This window comes from Dipodomys merriami, unplaced genomic scaffold (genome assembly GCF_024711535.1).
Source record: "Dipodomys merriami isolate MVZ:Mamm:240054 unplaced genomic scaffold, mDipMer1.0.p SCAF_489, whole genome shotgun sequence".
Taxonomy (NCBI): domain Eukaryota; kingdom Metazoa; phylum Chordata; class Mammalia; order Rodentia; family Heteromyidae; genus Dipodomys; species Dipodomys merriami.
This window is the reverse complement of record NW_027206056.1, coordinates 234,080-245,513: the sequence shown is the minus strand read 5'-3', so window position 1 is coordinate 245,513 and position 11,434 is coordinate 234,080. Positions and strand designations below refer to the sequence as shown.

Here is an 11,434-nt window from a genome sequence, read left to right as displayed (position 1 = left end):
TTGGACCATCTAGTAGAAGCTACTCAACTCATGGCAAACACCAATCAAAAACTATATACAAAGAGGTGAAGGCAAGATTTAGGCCTAAGGACAGTTCCACCAATGTATTTCCTCAAACTAGGTGCTTTTACCACCTCCCAGTAACTCTACCCCATTGTTAACCCATCAATGAAGAATAAACACAGAATCCAGGAGTGTGAAGTAAGCAGAGAAGACAGAGCTAACTGAGAGAGCCCAGTTCTTTGCTACTTTTCCACAGAATGTTGATCAATGTGAATGAGAGAAAGCATGAGTTTGGCTGAGAAGGAAAAGCTGATTGGCTGAGGGAAAATTCCCTGTTTGCTCCTTTGTACCATCTGAATGTACAGGTGGAATAATTACTATCCCTGGGTTCTTGTTTGACTTGAGATTTGAAGACCTGGAAAATTGTTCTTATTTGACTCCAATGATGAGATACATTGGATGAACATTATAATTAGCAACAATAACCTTGGAAAAAGTTGTACTAATTAAAGCAGACCTGACACGTAGGAACATAGGTTGTGCTTATAAACCTACAAGGAAACACAATGGATAGTAAAAGACAAGTAATTACATCTGGACATAATATAACAATAGTCTAAAGACTCAGACAGTGAAAAACAAAAGAGTATGTTCTCAGGAGAAGAACACAAACATTCAATAGCTATGTGCATATGACCATATACAATGATGCTTATCAAAGTGAGCTTCAAGACATATGCTGTTTCCAGTTTTCTCTCTTTTTTCTTCTCTTTTTTCTTTTTTTTATTGTGAAAATACCATACAGAGTGGTTACAATTACATGAGCAAGGTAATGAATACATTTCTTATTGCCTCCTCTTTTATTTCCCCTTACCATCCCTGCCCTTGTATCTCCCCCCACCCCCGCCAAAGTTGTAAAGGTCATTTTTCGACATAATATTTTGTGCATATCATTGTTGCAATAGGTCCACCTGTATTCCTATTTAAACAATTTGTTTTTTCCCTTCCCCTCCACAAATTATAATAACATCAAATACAGTGAAAACAGGGGTTATACCGTGGGGGAGGGACATACAAAGCAGCCCAGACAATCTTCTCTAGTGCCCCCAAACCCAGCAATGTATAAGGGCAGCTCACATAGCCAGAAGGGAGTTTTTAGTTCAGGGCTGTATCACAGTGGTAGGACATGTGTATGTTGAAAGCAGCAATTAACTCCAACATCTTCTACCTCCACCCTGTTTTCATGTGAAATCTTTGCCTGACCACCCCCCCTCCCGCCAAATCTATCCAGAACCTCAGAAATTCGGTTGAAAACCTGATAGATCAGAAGTTGTAGAGACTGCCTGGTTTCTGCAGGAACCGATCCAAATAGGTGTTTCCATTGCTATGCAGGAGGCTCTGACTAGACCTGCAGGAGATGGAGGCCGGCTCTCCCAGGGTGCCAGGCAGGGAAAGTGGAGGCTGGGTCAGCACAACATCTCCATTGGATCCTGAAATTAGAATAAGACAGAAGTGGAAGGTTATGTACAAACATAGAAAAACATGCTTTTTATTTGTATTTTGATATATTACCTATTGTTCATATTTCATAGTTTGGCTTACAATATATAATATTTCATATTAGTAATAAAGGTATTTTTAAATATAAATGAGTATTGAGGAGTCAAGGAGAATCTTCACCAAGGCATAATTTTAGATCCTTCTGAAATATTTCTCTATTTCCCAGACCTAAATCTCACTTGCCCCATCATAGATAACAAGAACTGAACATCTAACATGTGCATAGGTCACCACTGGCCCCTGAGAGCATACCTTCCACCCACTCTTGTTCCTCATCTCACTTTGCTGTTACCAGGGATCCAGAGCATTTACAGCCACAGGAGCTGAGAGAAGGACTTCATTTTTAGGAGTGAAATGAGGAGTCTTGACAGGTGAAGGCAAGTTCAGAGCTGAGCCTTTATTTCAGACTTAGAATGGGAGGCTCTCCTTAGAGAGCAATAGGCAAATAGCCAGCTGGGGCAACAGTGTGAGAAGAACCTAGGGGAGGGTAAGGCCTGACATCCTTTGGTAATAATCAATAAAAATCCATGATGTTTGCAGCCCCGGAAAGACAGTCCCTGCTGTGAAAGAATGGTTTTGAATAGACATATGCACCTACCACCCTAAATCAGCATCAGAGACCCAGTGATAGGTAAGTTTATGTCCAACACAGTCTCTATGAAAGGAATAGATTTGGGGCTGATCTCCCCTGAACCTAATTCAGCTAGTCCAGAAAAAGACAGTGTCCACCATCAGCAGCACTGATCCTCAAGGGAGTTTACCAATCAGTGCACAGAGTTGAGCTACTGAAGATGCATCTGATACCATAGTTCACATCTGTTCAGGGATGTTTGCTATAAGTGTTAGAAACTCTGATTCCTAGGAACTTCCTATTAAGACTTAAGATAAAGAATTGACAGGGAGAACAAAATTTTCTCTTACAGCTAGTGTCTTAATGGACTTTATAATGGAAAAGGAAAATGATAGAAATGTTTATACATGAAAGTGTGAATATATATTCAATGTAGCAATTTTTGTATCACTAATATCTTGTTATTCTTCCACACCATATTTCTATAACAAATTAATCTAATAATTCTTTAAAATTCTCTTTGGAGTAATGGAAATATGAAATTGATGAAGATGTACTGCACTCATATACTGACATGTAGACTTGAAATGCCCTGGTGTAAATACTTGTACATAATTATATACATATACACATGATGAGTGTATGTGTGTGTGTGTGTGTGTGTATATATATATATATATATATATATATATACATATGATTATTTTAAACTAACATACAGTCTTTAAAGGTCTTCAGTCCCAATCCAAAACAATCTGTTTCTGCTTATTTTTCTCAGAGATTTCAGTCTCTAGTTCCTGTCTCAAAAGATTCTGGACTTGTAAGGCAGAACATCACCTGGCAATTATGAGCAAATAGAGAAGGTTTGTGCTGATGCCACAATGTACTCAATTTAGCCCTGCAAAGAGGTGCCTTGTGGGAAATTATTAGACCATTGGCTGTCCATTCCTTAAGAGTATTAAAACTGCTCTCATGAAATGAATCACACAATATTCACTTGTTTTAACGTGAAGACAGCCATATGCTTGTCCATCTCAACTTGCAGCTGTTTTTTTCTATTTATAAATATTGTGACACAGACAGAACTGGCCTTGCCTGAGTACAGGAAGATGAGGGTTACTGCATCTAGGAAATTTTGCACCTAAAATTGTGAATTTTAAAAAAAACTCTTCTTCATTCAGAGCTTAGGTCAGTTCCTCTTTTATAATAAAGTACTGGCAAAGGGGTGTGTGTGTGTGTGTTTGTGTGTGTGTGTGTTCATTTATCTGTATGTGTAAGACAGATACAGGGAGACAGAGACAGAGAAAGAGATAGAGAAACAAATAAATTCTGAGAAATATGATTTAAATAAAAATGCTTTTAAATGTGTTGTGGAGTAAAATCATATATGTAGTATCTGTTACACTCATCTCCTAAGCACAAATTCCTAAACCTAACAGGGATCACTTGTTAACTCACTAGATCTGAGGTGATTTTGTAATTTTGATTTTGTAGCACACTCTTGGGGATGCTGCTGCTTATTCTGATTTCTGGACAAATTCTGAGTAGAAAAGAAAACAATATTGCATCTGTGTTTAGTTGTGTTACTTGTCAAGAAGGAGTTTTGTTGGAGAAGTGTTCCTTATATATGACTACAAATACTTCATTTTGCATTGACTGAATTTGACTGAATCTCTTGTTGTGGGCAATGCCTTCCTATATATATTCTGTGAGTTGGACCACACGACTGCACTGGGTCATCTGCTTCGAACTCCTCTCATCACAGTCTCTTCTGGAAGTACATTTCCCAACACTGATGAGATCACTTCTAATCTCATCTGAGATTAGAAGCCATAAAAGATTCAATCCTATTGAAACATAACCTTCAAAGAAACAGGAGAGCAGAGAGGAGAGTGAAGAAATTTAGAACTTCAGGTCTGAGCAAGCAGGGCAGGCTGGGCGGTGTGTAACTATGAAACCTGATGGTACTATGAGCCAGGGTTTTAGGTATTCGCTTTTGCCAGGAATGTAACAACATGCTCTAACCCAAGGAAGACAAGGAGAACCGCATCCTGCTGTGTGCGTGCCCGAACTGTGACTACCAGCAGGAAGCAGACAGCAGCTACATCTAACGTCAACAAAATCAAGCACGAAGTGGACGGACTGACCCAGATCATCGCTGACGTGTCCCAGGTCCCCACTTTGCCATGGACCGAAGACCACCCATGCCAGAAGTGTGGCCACAAGGAGGCAGTGTTCTTCCAGTCACACAGTCCCCGGGCTGAGGATGCCATGCGCCTGTACCACGTGTGCACTGAGGCCACCATTGGACCGAATGAGCATCCCTAACTCCCCCTGTAATAAATGCCAGGTTCTGTGCCCATGAAAAGAAGACATTTAGAACTCCATACACATTTCTTGTTTTTAGTTGTACTTTTATTATCTCTCTGTAGTTGTGCAAAAAGAGTGTTACCATTAAACATGTCACTTTATAAATACAATGCATCTTGAATAATGTCACTCTCTATGCCTGTTATACAGTCCCATAAGTGTCCTAAATATATTTTATATATTCACATTTTTCATACTTTTTTCTATGTGTATATTTATTTAACTGGGCCACAAGCCAAGGGTGCTTTGACCATCTAAACTCTGAATAAGCAACAGAAAATAAAATAAAATAAAATAATAAAAAAAAAAAACCCATAGGTTTTACTCACAGCCCTTCCATCAATTCAAAGAGCTGTTTTTGGAACTTAATAAATGCTCAAAAAGTATTATTAAAAAATGATGTCTAATCATTCTAAAATAAGGTACAAATTTATATTATTTCTAATTTGTATTTCCTCAAGTTACTATAAAATCATTAATTCATTCTCCCTTTATCATGTGAACTGCAGGACAGACAAAGCTGGTACTAAATAAAACAAGGTGAAGAAGCTGGATGTTGTGTAGGTGTGAAAGCCACTTGGTAAACTTAGGGGACAAATTAATAGATTGACAAAGAGAGGCCGCAAACGCATTGACACAAGTAGGGTTGAAAGAAGCCAGATTCTAAGGATAACCCCTGAAATTTTCATGATGTATGCTCCAGGGCTGGCTTCAGCAAATGTGGCCATGTGGCTTGTGAATTTCCAGCCCACACAGACTCAAGCACCAGAATCCATGGAAGAATTTAGAATAATGAACTCAAACCAGAGCTGTGGGCAGGCATACACTTCATGGGTTGTGAGTTTCTGCCTGACAGATGAGGCTGAGGACTCATGGGAAGAAGGATACTGGAAGACTTTCCTGTGTATCTTCCTGGGAGAAGGAAGTACAGTTCAGAAGGAAAGTGTTTATGGTCTGGGCCATGAACCTGAATGAGCTCTGGCACAAGGTTCTATATCATCAGAAGAAAAGCTACATAAACTTTCGAGAAGAAATAAAATGAAAAAGGATAAAGATAACAGGAACTATGCTAAACATGGTGGGGAGCTCAATATTAATCCATTGCTGAATGGAATTTAAAATGTTACAGCAATGTGAAAATGACCTTGTAATTGGGTAACAAGTTTGACCAAAAAAATGCACTTATTACCTTGTTTATGTAACTGAAACCCTTCTGTACATCACCTTGAAAATACAAAAATATGAACTTGGACAGTGCTTTCTCTTTTTTTTAATTTAATTTTATTTGTGAACATACTGTACAGAGGAGTTACAATTACATGGGCAGGATAATGCGTACATTTCTTACCAAGCATTGCAGCCTCCTCCTGTGTTTACCCTTCACATCCCTTCCCAGCCTCTCCCCTCCCCCCCAATCCCAATCCTTCTCCTTCCCCCCCTTCCGCTCCTTCCCCCCCCCCCCCCGCACCGACTTTGTAAAGCTCGTTTTGGACATGACAACTTGTACTTCTCATCGTTGCAACAGGTCCACCTGTATCCTTAAACAACTGGTTTTTCCCCATCTCCTCCACAAGTTATACTGACGTCAAATATAGTGAAAGCGGGGGATTATACTGTGGGGGAGGGACATACAAAGCAACAAAGAGATAATCTTATAAATGTGTTAGAAACACATGCATGAAAGAAAAAAACCTTAAAATACACATCTAAGGGTTCATTTTCCTGACATGACATTATCTGACCTTTTCCGCTTGACTCATACGTATACTAGATATTACAAATAAGGGAAACCATGGGACCTATGTTTCTTTGGGCCTGGCTTACTTCACTTACTATAATTTTTTCCAAGTTTTTCCATTTCCTCACAAATGGGGCAATGTCATTCTTTCTGATGGAGGCATAGAATTCCATTGTGTATATATACCACGTTTTCTTGATCCATTCATCTACTCAGGGGCATCTGGGTTGGTTCCATATCTTAGCTATGGTAAATAATGCTGCAATAAACATAGTTGTGCTAGTAGCTTTAGTGTGGTCTTGTTTGTAAACATTTGGGTAAATGCCCAAAAGTGGGATTGCTGGGTCATAGGGGAGTTCTATGTGAAGTCTTTTGAGGAACCTCCATACTGCTTTCCAAAGTGGTTGAACAAGTTTACATTCCCACCAACAATGAAGTAAGGTTCCTTTCTGTCCACATCCCCTCCAGCATCTGTTGTTGTTAGAGTTCTTGATTTTTGCCGTTCTAATTGGAGTGAGGTGATATCACAATGTTGTTTTGATTTGCATTTCTTTTATGGCTAGGGAGGTTGAGCATTTCTTCATGTGTCTATTGGCCATCCTTCTTTCTTCTTCAGAGAAGTTTCTCTTTAAGTCTTTTGCCCACTTATTTATTGGGCAGATGTTTCTTTGAGGATTTGTTGTTGGGGGGTTTAATTTTTTGTGTTCCAAGTATATTTTAGATATGAGACCCTTGTCCGTTGTATGGCTAGTAAAGATCTTCTCCCAATCGGTGGGCTTTCTATTGATATTGCTAGCTATGTCATTTGCCCTGCAGAAGCTCTGCAACTTTATGCAATCCCATTTGTCCAACCTTTCTTTGATTTGTTGTGTTTCCGGGTCTCTATTCAGAAAATTTCGGCCTGAGCCAAGGAGACCTAGGGTTTCTCCTATTCCATCCTGTAATGTTTTCAGAGTGTCTGCTTTGAGTTCAAGGTCTTTGATCCATTTGGAGTTAATTCTGGTGCAGGGTGATATATAAGGATCTAGCTTTAGTTTTCTACATGTAGTTAACCAATTTTGTCAGCACCATTTACTGAAGAGGTTGTCTTTCTTCCATTCTATTGTTTTAGCTCCCTTATCGAAGATTAGATGGCTATAGGTCTGTAGGTTCATTTCTGGGTTTTCAATTCTATTCCATTGGTTGGACAGTGCTTTCTAAACTTGAAAGCTCTGTTAAAATACATTTCAAAAGATAAATGTTGGGCCATTTATCCCAGAGTAATACATTTCATTTTCACATAGAAACTTGTAAATAAATAATCTTAGAATCCTTATCAGTAGTAAAACTAAAAAACTACCCAACTATTCCTAACTGACAAAAAAATTTAAAAAATGTGGTTTTCAACCAAGCCATTCTATTTAATAAAAACAGGAGCTAAACTATCATATACATTGACTGGATGAGCCATAAAAATCTATAGTGAATAATACAGCCAATCTTAAAATGTGACTTTTTTACATTTTCTTTTTATGAAGTGTTGGCCAGGGCTGAGGGATTGGAAAGAGGCAATTCTGTGGCTCATGGACAGCCCCAGGAGTCTGTGGCATTGGTAAGGAACAGTTTCTCCACGATGATGTTGACAACAGAGAAACCCAAATATGTGGTACCTATATATTCTCAACATTCACACATACATGTGGGCTGCTCATGTGATAAGCTCACCCAATGCACACACATCTGCACATGAACAAACACCAAAGTGCACAAGTGACTACTGGAGAATCTCTATGGATTGAACCAAGGTCAATTTCCTGGTTTAAATAATGTAGCACAGTTATACAAGATGTTGGTACTGGGATAGGCTGGGGGACGGATGCAAAACACCTCCTAGTAATTTTCTTCACAACTTCATGGACATTTATAATTTTTTGAAAATAAATAATAAAAACATATAATAGTTTCCTTGTTGCAAAGCACTGAAGAAATGACTTGTAATTTCTTAGTGGGAAAACAAGAACAAGGAACTTTCTAACTCCTTCCCTCTACTGACAGAAATGTCTGAATACTTTCATAGAAGTAGACTGCTGAATGCCAATCAGTAAGAGATATCTGACACTCTGTAGTTGTACCCATAGAACTACAGTAGGCACAACACAGTAAAGCTTATATTTATATATTAAATTATATGTTTCTGTTCTTTGTCTACTCGTTGTGTAAAAGGTATGGCAGGAAGTAGGTATAGTCTAGATCCATAGTATAACTAACTCTACATGGAAGAATCCAGCAGGGGAAGTCTTCATCTGGATGTGTGTGTCTGAGGATTTTTGCAGGTTTTTATACCACTAAATCTCTGTCATGTTTAGAAAATTTATATATTAGATATCTAATATCTAAACATGTTGATGAATTATTAAATAAATATCATTAAAATCATGTTCTTTAGAATTGTAAATAAAATACCAAAAGAAACATTTTAAAAATAGATTAAAAAATAGGATAGAATCCTGTGCCTGAACTGAGCTCCAAAAAGCCAACTAAAATAATTGCTCCCATCACTGTTTTTTCTATGTAAGATCCATAGCTATAACAGTATAACCAAGAGCAGATTAATTGTGCTATACTTATATAATAGACACTACATGGCAATGACATTCAACATCTGGAAGTCGGCTCTAACCTTGTTCCATCTCTTGAATGGTGAGCACATGGAGACTCATCTGCAACTCATTTGTGAAATGCAACAGGGGTGGGGAATTTTTGTGTCTCAAGACAACCAAATAATCATAAAATTAAAAATGTTAGCAAAGGAGTAATAAAAAATGATCATAGAAAGTTGTGTCTTCGTTTCTGTTAGGGATTCCATAGCTATTAAATGATGTCACTATTCCTACATATAAGAACAATTCAGAATTAAGGAATAAGTAGCACGGGTAATAGTATAAGGTTTTCCTTTGTCATATACTCAGAGACTCAACATGTGGATTGAGAAATCCCTTTGCGTACACAGCAAAATTGTTAGAGAATTGTCTGAACTAGCATGTCATTATAAAATTTAGGACAAATTTTCCATTAAGCAATGATTCAGTGTACATAGCAGAAGTTTTAAAATCAGAGATGAAAACATTCAAATCAAATATGACTTTTCCACTTGAAATCTGGAAATTGGAGAAAAAATATATTTTGAGGAAAATTGCTTTTCAATTCACAATTACATACTATTAAAATATCAGCTTAATGAGAAGTGAAGAAAATATTTTACAATTTCAAGTGATCTCTTAACTTCATATTTTTACAGTATTGATCCCTCCATGAAGAGCACCTGTGTCTAATGAAACACAACATTCGGGAAAGAGTGAGGCATTGTGCTATTTTATTGTGAAAATACTGCACAGAGGGGTGTTTTTGTAGTCACAATTAGATAGAAACCAGTTATGTGACAGGGCTCAATGTGACCCCAGAAGCACTTTCCCATACTCCTGTCAGGATGAGATGCACAGCAAATCTTGCTGTGTAGACTTAAATAAAATTGAATGAGACAAAGTATGTATGTTTGGTACACACATCCAGAGAGAGACTTTCCCTGATGGATTCTTCCATGTAGTTAGTTATACCATGTACCTAGATTACACCTACTTCCTGTGATTCTTCTAATTATACAACTTGTAGACAAAGAACAGACACATATAACTTAATACTTAAATATGAACTTTACTATCTTGTGTCTATTGTATTTCTATGGTTATCTTTTACTGATGAGCACTCTACTTCCTCCAACCAAGCAATCTGGCCCTGTGATTGGAACTAGGATTAGGTTAACCCTAAAGCCCCAGACTAGTCCAGATCTATTTCAGAACAATGACACCTATGTAGGACAAAAATCAGCATCCCATCACCTGGGTTATTACCCTGAGTTCAGAGACACAGAGAGGAAGAGAGTAAGCACAGAGATGAAAAGTGCTGCCAGGAATCTAAGAACACCAGAAAGTCAACAGAAAACTGATGGATCAAAAAGGACCCTATGCAAAGGGCAGTGTCTTGGTTCAAGTTCTCATCTTCTATTTCAATTAGGCCCTCAGAGTCTAACAACAATCAGAGTTTCATGCCAAACAGTCCCATTTTGATAACTCAATAAGTATATGTTGCCACTTTGATATCTTCCTTTGATCACCAGAAATTAGATCCTTGGCATACCTCTCCTTCAGTCATTCTGACAGAAAGGACATTTCGAGAATCAACTTTCGTTCTTTGTCTCATCATTTTGTTGTTCCCCTTCCATTCACTAATTCAGGTAAGTGTATATATAGTAAACAGGTTACCAAAATAAAATAGTGACAACAGGGGAATGAACCTTACAACTTGGTGGGTTGTGATGAGGGAGGGAAAGTGGGAGGAAAATGGGGGAGAGAGTAACAATGTTCGACAAGAAATGTACTCACTACCTTACATATGTAATTGTATCACCATTGTACTTCGTCTTGACAATAAAATTGAATTTTAAAAAATCAACTTTCCTTGGAGGGACAGGAGAGAATGATATTATTTTACTCATAAACTGACTTGTTGAATGGTAATTTCTTATCTTACTAGTTAAATATAATAAAGATGTAATTAAAATGGAATCATCTTTTTCAATTTATATTACCCTCATGACCACAAAAGTTTTAAACTAAAAATTCATAGCTTAAATTTTATAGGCTCTGTGGCTCTCGTCCTCAGATCTATCCTCTTGACCATCATTCCACAACAGGTTATCCATTCCCCAGATCCACAAGGGTCCAACCCTGCTGATTTTAGGAAGGTGGATGGATGCTGAATATGTGAACAGACAGTCCACACAAGAGTTGTTGTTTTGTGATTTTTGTGGAAAAATGTAAGAAGAAGGGTGGAATTGATCTGCTGACAATCAGTACAAGATCAGGACTTACTATTGCAGAAACAAGCAGAACAGTTGAAGGAGCCTAACTTCAAAACTGAGCTCCAGACAATTAAATTTGTGCTTAAAAATAATCTGAATATTGTTGATTTACATGCGTGTCTGGATTAACTAAATCACAAGACACATGAGTGGAAAAATCATTTACAAACATTTCCCTTTAAAATGAAACACCTGGGCACCAGTGTCTCAGGCTTGTAATCCCAGCTACTCAGGAGGCTTAAATCTGAGGATTGCAGCTCAAAGCCAGCTGGGGCAGAAAAGTCTGTGAGAGTCT

The 11,434-nt window shown here is 37.9% G+C and overlaps 1 pseudogene; it reads left to right on the top strand.

The window, feature by feature from the left end:
* The first annotated feature begins 4,085 nt into the window (after window positions 1–4,085).
* LOC138809176 (DNA-directed RNA polymerase II subunit RPB9 pseudogene) lies at window positions 4,086–4,452 on the top strand (annotated as a pseudogene).
* The last annotated feature ends 6,982 nt before the right edge of the window (window positions 4,453–11,434 follow it).